Source organism: Pangasianodon hypophthalmus, chromosome 9 (genome assembly GCF_027358585.1).
Source record: "Pangasianodon hypophthalmus isolate fPanHyp1 chromosome 9, fPanHyp1.pri, whole genome shotgun sequence".
In the NCBI taxonomy this organism is placed as follows: Eukaryota; Metazoa; Chordata; class Actinopteri; order Siluriformes; family Pangasiidae; genus Pangasianodon; species Pangasianodon hypophthalmus.
In genome coordinates this window covers 10772936-10785697 of record NC_069718.1, presented here as the reverse complement: position 1 = coordinate 10785697, position 12762 = coordinate 10772936, and the positions used below count along the sequence as shown (strand labels likewise).

The 12762-nt window shown below is 37.7% G+C and overlaps 1 protein-coding gene across 1 annotated transcript in view; it reads right to left on the bottom strand.

Moving 5' to 3' along the window:
• The window catches only part of ndst1a (N-deacetylase/N-sulfotransferase (heparan glucosaminyl) 1a), a 67901-nt gene extending 57359 nt beyond the window's left edge, over positions 1–10542 (bottom strand). The window contains exon 1 of the mRNA XM_026919988.3: positions 10401–10542. The gene's annotated coding sequence lies outside the window, so the exon portion shown is untranslated. The remainder of the gene's footprint in view (positions 1–10400) is intronic.
• Positions 10543–12762: the final 2220 nt, after the last annotated feature.

Genomic DNA, 12762 nt, shown 5'->3' with positions numbered 1-12762 from the left:
AGTGAGATCAGGCACTGATGTCAGGCGAGGAGGTCTGGGGTGCAGTCAGTGTTCCAGTTCATCCCGAAGGTGTTCCACTCCAACCTTGGCAAACCGTGTCTTCATGGAGCTCGTAATGCTGGAACAGGTTTGGGCCTCTTAGTTCCAATGAAGGGAAATTGTAATGCTACAGCACACAAACACATCCTATACAATTAGGTGCTTCCAATTTTGTTGCAACAGTTTGGAGAAGAGCCACATATGGGTGTGAGGGTCAGGTGTCCACATACTTTTGGCCATATAATGCATAAAACTATGCTTGTTATCCACCAAAAACCTAGCTTTAAAAAAAATTTAAACATCTGTACAAATGCAGAAAAGTGTGCAATTGTTTTGAAAATAGCTACCCAATAAACTAAGTGAACATCCTCTTCAGCTCTGTTGAATTCTCAAATCTAATTGCTCAGGTGTTGATTAATTTTCTATAACAGCAGTACCAGATGCAATCACATCACAATTTATATAAATTCATATACATGTGCTCATTCTAATACATTATTGTTTCTATCATAATGTCTAATACACAGATATTTCAAACATTCCATGCAATCTAAGGCTAGTAATACATGGATTAAAAGGTGTCGTTATTTAACAAATAAAAATTGACGATATGGTTAAGTTTTATATGAGGAGATGTTTATTTAGGCTAACATTTAAGGAAGGAGTCTCCAGTGTCAGTGCTTTGTAACAGATAGAGGTAAAGCTGCTCCTTTAAATGATAACAGAAACTTGTCTTGAGGATGTTCCATAACATTACAAGAAAATATAAAATGTATGACGTCATTCTTTAATAAATTAAAAATTGTAATCGCGGGCAAATTGCTGTGGTATAAGAGAAATAAAACACTTCGGGACGTACTGGTATAGGAAACAGGGGTGGTAACATTAACTCATTTGTGTCGGGTCACATTACGCATTGTACGTCATTGATTATTTCCTTATAACCGCATGCCATATTGTGTTTTATTATTTATATAGCAAACAATTGCCTATTTATGAGTTATAGCAATGGAATGAAAAGACGTAGGAGAAGTCATACCTAAACAATGAATCTACACTGATCACCTGTCAGCTATGAACTACTTTAAAAATATAGAGTAACAAGACAAGAGTTGTTCCACCTGTTCACAATAAACGCACGTGTACAACTGAACAAACAGGAGAGGATTGGTTTCTTTTCCTATCATCACGTCATAAGGCTGGTTATTTTTATTTCCACACAACACAACTGTTCACTGAAATTAGTTAATTATTAAGTAATTGCTCATGCGTGTGTTCCAAGATTAATATTACCCTCTCATTATGACCGTTACAGTCAGTTTATATCAATGCAACTTGACTTAACGAAAACCACAGATTAAAATTAATTAGCATGCCAACGTTCCCTTCTAAACAAACGCAAGAAAAACACAGCTACAACTGCCAACAGCCTCACAACATCCCACACCCGGGCTTTTTCTACACCACCTCCGACCACATTCTGCATCAGATCTAAGAATAGCCAACCTTTTCCTACAGACAGACAGAAAACAGGATGCAAAGAGAATCTGAGAGCATTGCTTTCTTTTAATCTCTTTCCTCAGCATCAGTGGATGAAAACAGGACTGACTGATATGGACACTTTTCAGCAGATCAGAGTCAGATAGACGTACCCCTGCCGACTCCAGCTCCTAATCCAGCACAGCCGTTCCAACTAATCAAGGTCTTCAGGAACATCTCCGAAATGGAGGTCAGCAGGAGCACCGACACACGCAATTTCTCCGAAATCATCCGAAGCACATCAGGTGCTCGGGAACTGTGAGTGCAGTGTCATTGGGAAGGTGATCCAACTAATCCAACATCTGTGTTGATCGCCTGGGGGTGACTGTTGCTTTGCCCTTTGCCAGTTAATTCAAGGTGAAAAAGTAATTTGGTTAGTCAATAAAACTCACTAATGAGCACATGTTCAATGCATTTTTATGAACTTAAAAAAGAAAGGACAGGAAATAAATAAATAAATAAACAAACAAACAAACAAATAAATAAACTGAAAATCTGGGTTTAATCCGGAACTTATGCACTTATGCAATCTTTTTCACACACCAGTTCTGAGTTTCGAATCAACACACATCTTCTCCACACAGAGAGCACATTTTGTAAGACAAACTTAAACCAAGCCACACTACACATAACTGCATGACCTAAAAAAAAAGTTACCACAAATCCTACATTATAACCTACTATTTAGCTCTTGTTAGTGTTCCTCTGGACAGAGAGAGAGAGAGAGAGAGAGGGAGAGAGTCTATAAAGATGCACTGAAACCCCACACTTCCTCCATTGTAAAAACATTCTCCTCTAAAAACAGTTTAGACACTTCCTGATAGCTACATGCAGCTGCTATGCTGGAAAACGGAGTGAAACAGGTGAAGAGACTGGCGATGCCTGCAGCTTGGTTTCACACTCCCTCCACTCAGCCAGCGTTCCTCAAGCTTCAGCCTTGGAATGGCCGAGGAATGTGACAGTCATTTAATCAAGTCCCAGCCCAAACGGCATGAGATACACACTTACAGAAACTAAGCTGCTGCTCCTGCTGCTTTGTGGCTCTAAAATAAACCAACAAAGTTGTATCTGTACATGAAAAAAACCACAGTGTCATTGAATTCTCAAACCTGATTGGTCAGAAGGTGTTGATTAATTTTCTATAATAGCAGCTCTGACAATAGCTGTAACTCATATCACAGGTTAATATTAATGCGCTTGCTCTAATACGTTATCGTTTCTATCGTAAAAGCTCATATACAGGGACTTCTATTGCAGACATCCCATATAATCTAAGGCTAATAACAAACAGATTAAAAAAACATAATGATGTTTTAAAAAAAATGTATAATTGTTGACATGGTGATATTTTCTGAGAGATGTTTTTCTGGCATTTATGGAAGGTGTCTCGAGTGTCAGCGCTTTTTAAAGATCAGTATGATCTCTACCACATGAGAGTCTTCAGGACAGAGGATTTTCCAGATTATCAGGAACATGACAAGCTGCATTTTTATTGACTTCAGGAAAGAGATTTCCCAAAAAAAAAATAATAATAATAATGCTTGTAGCTGCTATAAGCTCGCTGATGTTCTACAACATTAAATGCAACTATAAACTGATAAAAAAAAGTACAATGGCATGTGCTGTTTTTGGAAAAAATCAACTTCACAGTAGTAATTCGGCTTCATGTTGGGCTGCATCACACCACCCCACTGTTGAGTGTTTTTCTATCTCCCATATATATTACAAGGAGGCTGAGCATTTTTCCCTTAGCTGAAGGTTTTCACATCATTACGATAATTACGACATAAGCTGTGCATCTACTCGAGCTCGAAAATGAGTAGTTTTTATGTAAATGCACATAACATCTTTCACTTGTATAACAGCTAAACTTATTGACAATCACATATATGGTTTAAAAGTGTAATGATGTGGCATATCACATTGTAGGGTTTCATACGAGGTCTTGATCAGACACATCTGTGTATTGAGCATTACATTCAACAAACTGCATAATAAAGTAGACTATTCTTCATAAAATAATAACACATGACTCTCTCTCTATGTGTGTGTGTTTCTCTGCCTTCCCCAGATGAATTTAACAAGATTAATTTTAAATTGAATTTTATATATATATATATATATATATATATATATATATATATATATATATATATATATATATATATATATGTAGAAATTTAATAGAAAGTTTTAACTTTTGGAGGCAAAAGTACATGAAGGCCTTTTCTATCGATCTGAGGAGGAACGGAGAAGGAGAATGAGAAGAAGAAAGGAGGGCGATGAATTGATACGGATGAATTGATCTGCTACAAGGTAGCTGATATAAATTTTAATAAATTTACAGGCATCAAATATCATGTGAATAAATGTAAATTCTAAGTTTATAAATTCATGCATCATAAAAGAGAGGTCTGAATTTTTAGCAGCCTTATATGGTAAAGAAAATTTAGCAGCTGGTCAGTTAAGATCCTTGTAACCAGAAGGTTGAGAGTTCAAATCCCAGAAGTCAGAGAGCCAATGGTCGGTCTTAGATACCCTCAGCTACTGTCCATGCTGGACTGGTTCCTGCCTCTCCTGTAAGTCTCAAGCATCAGCCAAATACTGAAATGTACATTACTGCTACAAGGTAGGCGTTCCTCTCGTGTTCTATCTATAGGAAAGAGATTGAGAGTTTTTCCCAGTAATGAAATTAGATAAGCCATTACATAAGCATATACACTCTTTAAAAGAAGAAGAAGAAGAAAAACAATCAGCAAAGGATTTTCAAGGATTTGTTTTGAATGTAGCTTTTGGTAATTAAGCTGGGCTCTGGCTAGACTAGGTGATGACGCAGTTTAAAGTGTTAAATGGGCAATGGCGTGATTAAAGGAAGTTAATAATTAAGTGTTTAAGTATATAAAGGCCATGATATGCTTAAGTGTCTAAAGCACTGAGAACAGTGTTGCTATGGAACTGGGACTGAGCAAGCTAATATCTCAGGCTCACAGTCTAGCTAAAAATCACATAGGCTTTAGGCATTAAGGCTTTGTAAAGATATTGTGAAAATCAGACAAAACTGGCAGAAACCTCAACATTTCCCTCAAACACGTTGGCAAATTCCTAAGACTAAAATGGCACTGTAATTACACTTAGCATCAACCGCTAACTTCCACGAGTTCTGCCTCATGCAGAGACGTCAACATTCTGTCACACCTCGTGAACTCAGTCAGTAAATGAAAATAAACAAGAGTGAGCCGTTCATGTGGAATCTTGTTGTAATCACGGTGGACAAACAACCCCATATCACCCAGGAGCTTGTTTTTCCAAGTCAATGAAGAGATACAAACAGCATCAGTTTACCTATAAATAACTTTTATACTGCACGACAGCTGTGGACTGAGTGGCCCTCGTATCTGTTGTGTCTCGTGTCTTTCTGTATATGTCTCTAGCAAAGACAGCAGCGTTGTTTTTTTCCCTTTGGTTCCTCTTGGCAACAATACAGGAAGATCATACATATTTGTGTTTTTCCGTGCAATGACTGCTGTATAAGTGAAACAGGACAAACTGTGGCACAATCACCTCAAAAAATGGCTGAGAAGTACAATACAGTGGACAACACTAATTAAGCTATTCAAACTCTGGCTTAGTTCAGTGCTAATTAAACTCTCGATAGCAAGACGTGTCAGCACAGTTAATGGTGTTAGGGACTGTGTAACGGTGTATTCAGCTGGAACTTGTGAATTTGTGCTTTCGACATTGGAAAACCAATGCTCACCGCTCAAGTGGCAAAAAGTTTTAGAATAAGTCGATATTTCAGTGAAATATGTGATTTTGTTAACTGTTTTTTCCCCCAAAAAGTAGGCTTGGACAATATGACTATATATTGTTATCATTTTACTCTGTGGCAAGATACACTTCTGTCAGAGTATAGTGGATAAAATTGACCAATACATAGCAGAACTGTCTTAATGATCAAGGATAAAGGATAACGATCATAAACTCTTTTATATCCCTTAGTCTGTATTAGCACATTCAGTTAGTAAACTAGCTCACCATACATTACTATATTACGTTAGCTAGCACTTTTAGCCTAGTCAGTTTCCAGGCAACCAAAACACTGGATTGAGAAAGCACATCAGAGCTTCAACTTGCCCAGTGGACTAGCTAATTATGTTTTCATTTGTCCAGCCCTGTGTATTATAAAAAGATTTTTGTGTATCGTGGTACAACATTTTTGAGAGACAGCAGTGTCAGGAGCAACAAAAAGAAAACTTTTGATTGCAAATGTAGAGCGTGACCAGTAAATCAGCTGGAAAACTGTGACAGATGTGTTTTTCAGGGCCGCAGATATGTTGATGTTAAATTAGGACTGCTGTGCTTAGATCAGATTGGGTCTGATCTCTGTCTGCCGAGAAACTTATCTTAACATGAGATCATGAGAAAACACCAGCACACACTAACACACACCACTCTTACAGAGGCACTGAAGCATAGGAAATTCCAACTTCAGCATTTTACAGACAGGAGGAGAAACAGCTAGTGATTATCGTTAAGCTCTCCAGATAGAACTCTAACATAGAACACTGATCAGTAACACAACGTTCTGAGACTGAACTCTCCTCAGTAACACAACATTCTGAAACTTAACTATCCTCAGTAACAGAGCAGTCCGAGACTTAACGCTCCTAAGTAACAGAACACTCTGAGACTGAACTCTTCTCTGTAACATAACATTACAGAGTAGAATCTCTCCTCAGTAGCAGAACACTCCCTGATATAACTGTCCTTGGAAACAAAACATTCTAAGATTTAACTCTCCTCAGTAACAGAACTTTCTAATGTAGAACTCTCCTCAGTAACAAAGCTTAATAATATAGAACTCTCCTCAATAACAGAACATTCTAATATAAGACTCTCCTCAGTATCAGAACATTCCAAGACCAGACTCTTCTCAAGAACAGACCATTCCAAGATAGAACTCTTCTCAGTAACAGAACATTCTAAGACAGAACTCTTCTCAGTAACAGAACATTCTAAGACAGAACTCTTCTCAGTAACAGAACATTCTAAGATAGAACTCTTCTAGTAACAGAACATTCTAAGACAGAACTCTTCTCAGTAACAGAACATTCTAAGATAGAACTCTTCTAGTAACAGAACATTTTAAGAGAGAACTCTTCTGAGTTACAGAACACATAGAGACTGAACTCTCCTCAGTAACACAACATTCTGAAACTTTACTATCCTCAGTAACAGAGCAATCCGAGACTTAACGCTAAGTAACACAACATTCTGAGACTGAACATTCCAAAGTAGAATCTCTCCTCAGTAGCAGAACACTCCCTGATATAACTGTCCTTGGAAACAAAACATTCTAAGATTTAACTCTCCTCAGTTCCAGAACATACCTAGAAAGTCTCTACTCAGTAACAGAACATTCTAATATAGAATTCTCCTCAGTAACAAAGCTTAATAATATAGAACTCTCCTCAGTAACAAAGCTTAATAATACAGAACTCTCCTCAGTAACAAAGCTTAATAATATAGAACTCTCCTCAGTAACAAAGCTTAATAATATAGAACTCTCCTCAGTAACAAAGCTTAATAATATAGAACTCTCCTCAGTAACAAAGCTTAATAATATAGAACTCTCCTCAGTAACAAAGCTTAATAATATAGAACTCTCCTAACATTCTTATACAGATCTCTCCTCAGTGACAGAACATACTAAGACTGAATTCTGCTCAGTAACAGAGCATTCTGAGACAGAACTCTCCTAAATAAAAGAACATACCTAGAGGGATTGTTACATTTAAGAACCTATATGGCCAAAAGTTTGTGGACACATGATCAGTCTTGGAGTGCTGTGCTTGTTGAACATCCCATTCCAGATTTAGTCCCCCAGTGAAGGGAAATTGTGGATCCACATATGGGTGTGATGGTCAGGTGTCCACATACTTTTGGCCATACTGTGTATAACTTTTTTCAGTTACAGGACATTCTGAGATTGTATCCAATATGTCCTGACCACACACAGACACTCTAACTGAGAGTAACTGAGAGTAACTGATAGCACTACACCCTGAACCTAACCACTTGTAACTTTCCACAGAAATTGACTACCTAGATTTCCATTTATTGATCTGGCGTGAGACAGAATACATCCCACGCTGTTAAAGGACATGATCCTGTTATACAGGCATGCTATGAATTTCCAATCGCGAGTTAAAAACACACACATATTTGTCATAAGGATGCAGAAACATAACCAATATTCAGTAAAGGAAACTAGATATAAGCAGCACATAGTGTGTTGTGCAAAAGTCAGGGACATGTCTACAGAAATTAAGTAAAGTGAAGACACCTTAAAAAATAAAGTAATGAAAAGTTTCTGATTATTACAATAAGTAGTATATTTGAGCATCGTAATTTGCCTTTGCATTTAATACTGCACAATTTCTCTTAAGTACATTGCCATGTAGTTTTCTAAGGTAAACAGCTTAGTAGGTTGTTCCAGTCTTCTTGGAGAACTTGATTTTTTTTTTCCTTTTCTACTGACACACCAATGCAATATGCATATAATAGGCATGTAAGAATTTAAGACATAAATGTACATAAACATATAGGGTGCCTAGAATATTTGGACATGTATATACACATTACAGCAGTTTCTTTTTCTCCATGAACACAACAGTTAATGAGAACTAATGTTGCATCAATCCGATGCTGAATATCAGCACAGGGACCTGAAACACTGGATCAGCATCGGCACAGCTCCACATTCAAAATACTCACTCACTGTAATATTTAATAGATAGATGATAAATCACTTTATTCATCCCAGAAGGAAATTCTGCTATTTCAGCAGCACAGAGAATTAGAAGCATATTAAAAGTAATTTAACACTATATTTAACATTATAATTTAACATTATTTTACATTATGCAGTGAAGGTTCAGGGATCTCACATGTGAACACAGGACACAAGTCGTCTTACAGCATGATGCAATCACACCTCTGATATTACACATAACTTGGTAACAAAAGCCTTCAGTGTGTCAGATCAGTTACTACGCGGACATCAGTGTCACAGATCAGCTGATACGCCGAGCTCTGATACCGGGATCATATCGAAAATGAAAGGGAAAAAAAAAACAAGGCAATGGCACTTTTGTAATACGTCCATAACCAGATAAGGAGCAGAGAGGCCCAAATGTTCATGTTTACATTTTTTTTCTTTATCCTTTTCCCAAATATAGTCAACCAGCCAAAACATATTTTGTCCAAAGTTGGATTCTATACAAAGCTACAAGACTAACGTTGTTAAGAAATAAAAAAAAGCTTAAGTCTATCAGTTCATCATTGTGCAAACTGCAAGCATAAATCGACACACACTTGCTTCAAACCAAGTAATCGCAAAGAGACTAACTTATGTAGCTTCTGACAGAGTATGACGCTGGTAGCTATCCTGCATCTGGGCAAAGGCGGAGACTGCCTACATTTCATTTTTGTCCTTTAATGTTTCTTTAAAGAAGGGAGATCAGCCACGACTGAAATTACTCTAGACATCAAGGAGCCATAAATCCCTCAAAATACAGACTACATATCAGACCTGCCTGGCACTTTTGGTTAACCTGAACATTTTCTTGAAGGTGGTTAAGTTAAATCAACTTAACTTTTTTTTTCTCAAATTGACACACACTGTTCTGTCATTTTTGTCAACAAAAGTTGTGTGTTACTGAGATGACCATCTGTGTCATGTCATGTCAGGGTCTCCATTCGTTCGTTCATTCATCTTTAAGCCCCAAGATATCATTGTCAGGGTCACAGTGAATCCCACGGGAATACTGGGCATGAGGCGGGAACACACCAGTCCATCTTAGGGCCCCGAACACACACTCAGACAGTCACTCATTCACACTTACGGGCACTTCAGAGTCGTCAGTCCACCTACTGGCATATTTGTGGGAAGTGGGAGGAAACCGGAGATACTGGACAAAAAAATGCATAAGAACATACAAACAAACGTCCAACAGACAGTAACCCGGGCTCAGGATCGAATCAGGGAGCCTCCGTTCTCAGTTTCACACACTATTCTGTCTGTTTTTTTTCCGTCAACTAAAACAGAATGATAAAACCTGTGTGTTACTGAGACGATTGTCAGTGTCAGGTCATATCTTCACTTAAAAAGGAATTTCAACAGGAGAACACACACACACACAGAGAGAGAGAGAGAGAGAGAGAGAGAGAGAGAGAGAGATAGAGATTTTTGCTTTCATTTTGAAAATGAATCCCAGTATGGGAATAAACTCAAGTGAATCTCTGTACAAAAAGTGAATCTGAACAGATGAAAGGATTTTTTTTTTATTAATGTTGGTCTGGATTCTGCACAGAATCAGAACTTGTAAAGTTTGTAAAGTCCAATTTGTTTTAAATACCCAAATGAGAGCTAGTTAGACACCCTGTTTAGTGATTAATGATGTAGCTGTGGCTGTTATAGCACTTAATAACGCTTCTGCACCAGTCTCTGACTGGCCATCAATTATGCATTTCTGCATATGCATTTCTGTCTCCTAAAATAGCTCTCTTTAGTGTGCAATCTGGTTCACTTGGTAAATGAATGTCAGCATGCAAGCCAGTTCAACGTGTCTACTTGCAGAGATTCCAGCCTAGCTCTCACATGCTCACACACACACACACACACACACTCACTCACACTCACACTGGCACACGCGCGCGCGCGCACTCTGCTAGCTGAGCACTGGTGCACGCGCTAACCATAACAAAGCAGCTGTGAATTAAATAACGCAGCGGTTTCGCTTTAAATGTCCTCCACTGACCTGCTCGTCAAAATGTCCCGTTTAAAGCCTGGAGCCGCTGTCGGACTCCATAACAGCAGCTAATTCAGCAGCAGTGCCCTGGCTGAGACTCACAGAGTCGCGCCTCCTCCGTTCTGCCCCCAAAGTCACAAACACGAGAAGACACGCTGATTATTTAAGCCGCCATTACTTACGATAACCACTAGAGGGCGCAAAAGGCGAGGAAACTAAATCAGCGCGCTGGCGCCATCTGGTGGCCGAGCTGAAGAAGAAGGCAGGATTTTGTTTTTTAATGGAACGAATCAATTTACCAAAAAAAAAAAAAAAAAAAAAGATGACCAGTGACAAAAATTTTAGACAAAGAAAAGAAAGGGGGAAAGGAATAGTGATGACAGAAATACAATATACAAGCAAATTAAAATATGCATATACATAAGAAAAAAAATGCAACGTTCATGATAGTCATAATTATTAATAATAATAATAATAATAATAATAATAATGATGATGGTCATAATTCATAATAATCTTACATTTCAACAGTCTTTAAGCTTTTCTTGTTAAAACTCTAAAAGTGTCAAATAAACCAACTCTTTCCATGAACAGTGCATTAAATTATTTAAATTATTAATTTATTATTAAATGTATTTATATCTATTTATTTGGAGGAGGTTATTGATTGGGGTGTGTGTGTGTGTGTGTGTGTGTATTACAAATATACACACATTATTTATATATATATATATATATATATATATATATATATATATATATATATATATATATTTGTGTATATTTGTAATAAATCTTTTTTGCAGTTAATTTGCTTGTATATTGCTTTTCTGTCATCACTGGGTTTAATTTTTATTTCAGTCCGGAAGTATTTGGACAATGATGGATTTTTTGTGATTTTGCCTTTATATACCACCACAATGGACTTGAAATAAAACAATCAAGAAGTGATCGAAGTGTAGACTTTCAGCTTTATTTTAAGAGGTTCCACAAAAATATGGCATTTACCATTTAGGAATTACAGCCATTTTAAGCAAAGTACTTCCATTTTCGGGGGCTCAAACGTATTTGGACAATTGACTGACAAGAAGAATTGACCAGGTGCGGTCCATTCCCTCGTAACCTCAAGACAAATGAAGCAGATAAAAGGTCTGGAGTTGATATCAGGTATTGAGTTGGCATTTGGCAGCTGTTCGACTGGAGCTACCAATATGAAGTCCAAGGAGATCTCAATGCAAGTGAAGGAAGCCATCATTAGGCTGAAAAAACAACATAAATCTATAAGAGAGATAGAAAAAGAGTGGCCAAATCAACTTTAAGAGTGGCCAAATCAACAATTTGGTACATTCTTAAAAAGAAGGAATGTACTGGCGAGCTCAACAACACCAAAGGCCTGGAAGACCACGGAAGACAACTAAAACGGATGATCGCAGAATCCTTTCCTTGGTGAAGAAAAACCCCTTCACAACATCAACAGAAGTCAAGAATACTCTGGAGAAGGTAGGGGTATCATTGTCAAAATCTACAATAAAAAGAGACGCCTTCATGAATGTAAATACAGAGGGTTTACAACAAGGTGCAAACCACTGGTAACATTCAAGAACAGGAAAGCCAGATTAGACTTGGCCAGAAAACATCTAAAAAAGCCTCCCATGTTCTGGAATAAGATTCTTTGGACTGATGAAACCAAGATTAACTTGTACCAGAATGATGGGAAGAGAAAGGTATGGCAAAAAAATACCACATTGTGTTAAACATGGTGGAGGCAGTGTTATGGCATGGGCATGTATGGCTGCCAATGGAACGGGCTGACTGGTGTTTATTGATGATGTGACTGCTGACAGAAGTAGCAAGATGAATTCTGAGGTGTATAGAGCTATACTCTCTGCTCACATTCAGCCAAATGCTACAAAACTGATAGGATGCTGCTTCACAGTGCAGGTGGATAATGACCCAAAACATACTGCGAAAGCAACTCAAGACTTTTTGAAGGCAAAGAAATGGACTATTCTTCAATGGCCAAATCAGTCGCCTGATCTCAACCCAATAGAGCATGCTTTTCACTTACTGAAGACAAGACTGAAGGCAGAAAGACCCACAAACAAGCAGCAACTGAAGGTGACTGCAGTGAAGGCCTGGCAAAGTATCTCCAGGGAGGAAACTCAGAATTTGAGTTTTGAGAACATGAGCTCCAGACTTCAGGCAGTCAAACGATTGCAAAGGATTTTCATCCAAGTATTAAAATTATGATTATATTTACAATTATGTAACTTTGTCCAAATACCTTTGAGCCCCTGAAAATGGAGGTACTTTGCTGAAAATGGCTGCAATTCCTAAATGGTAAAAGCCATTTTGTGGAAACTCCTAAAAT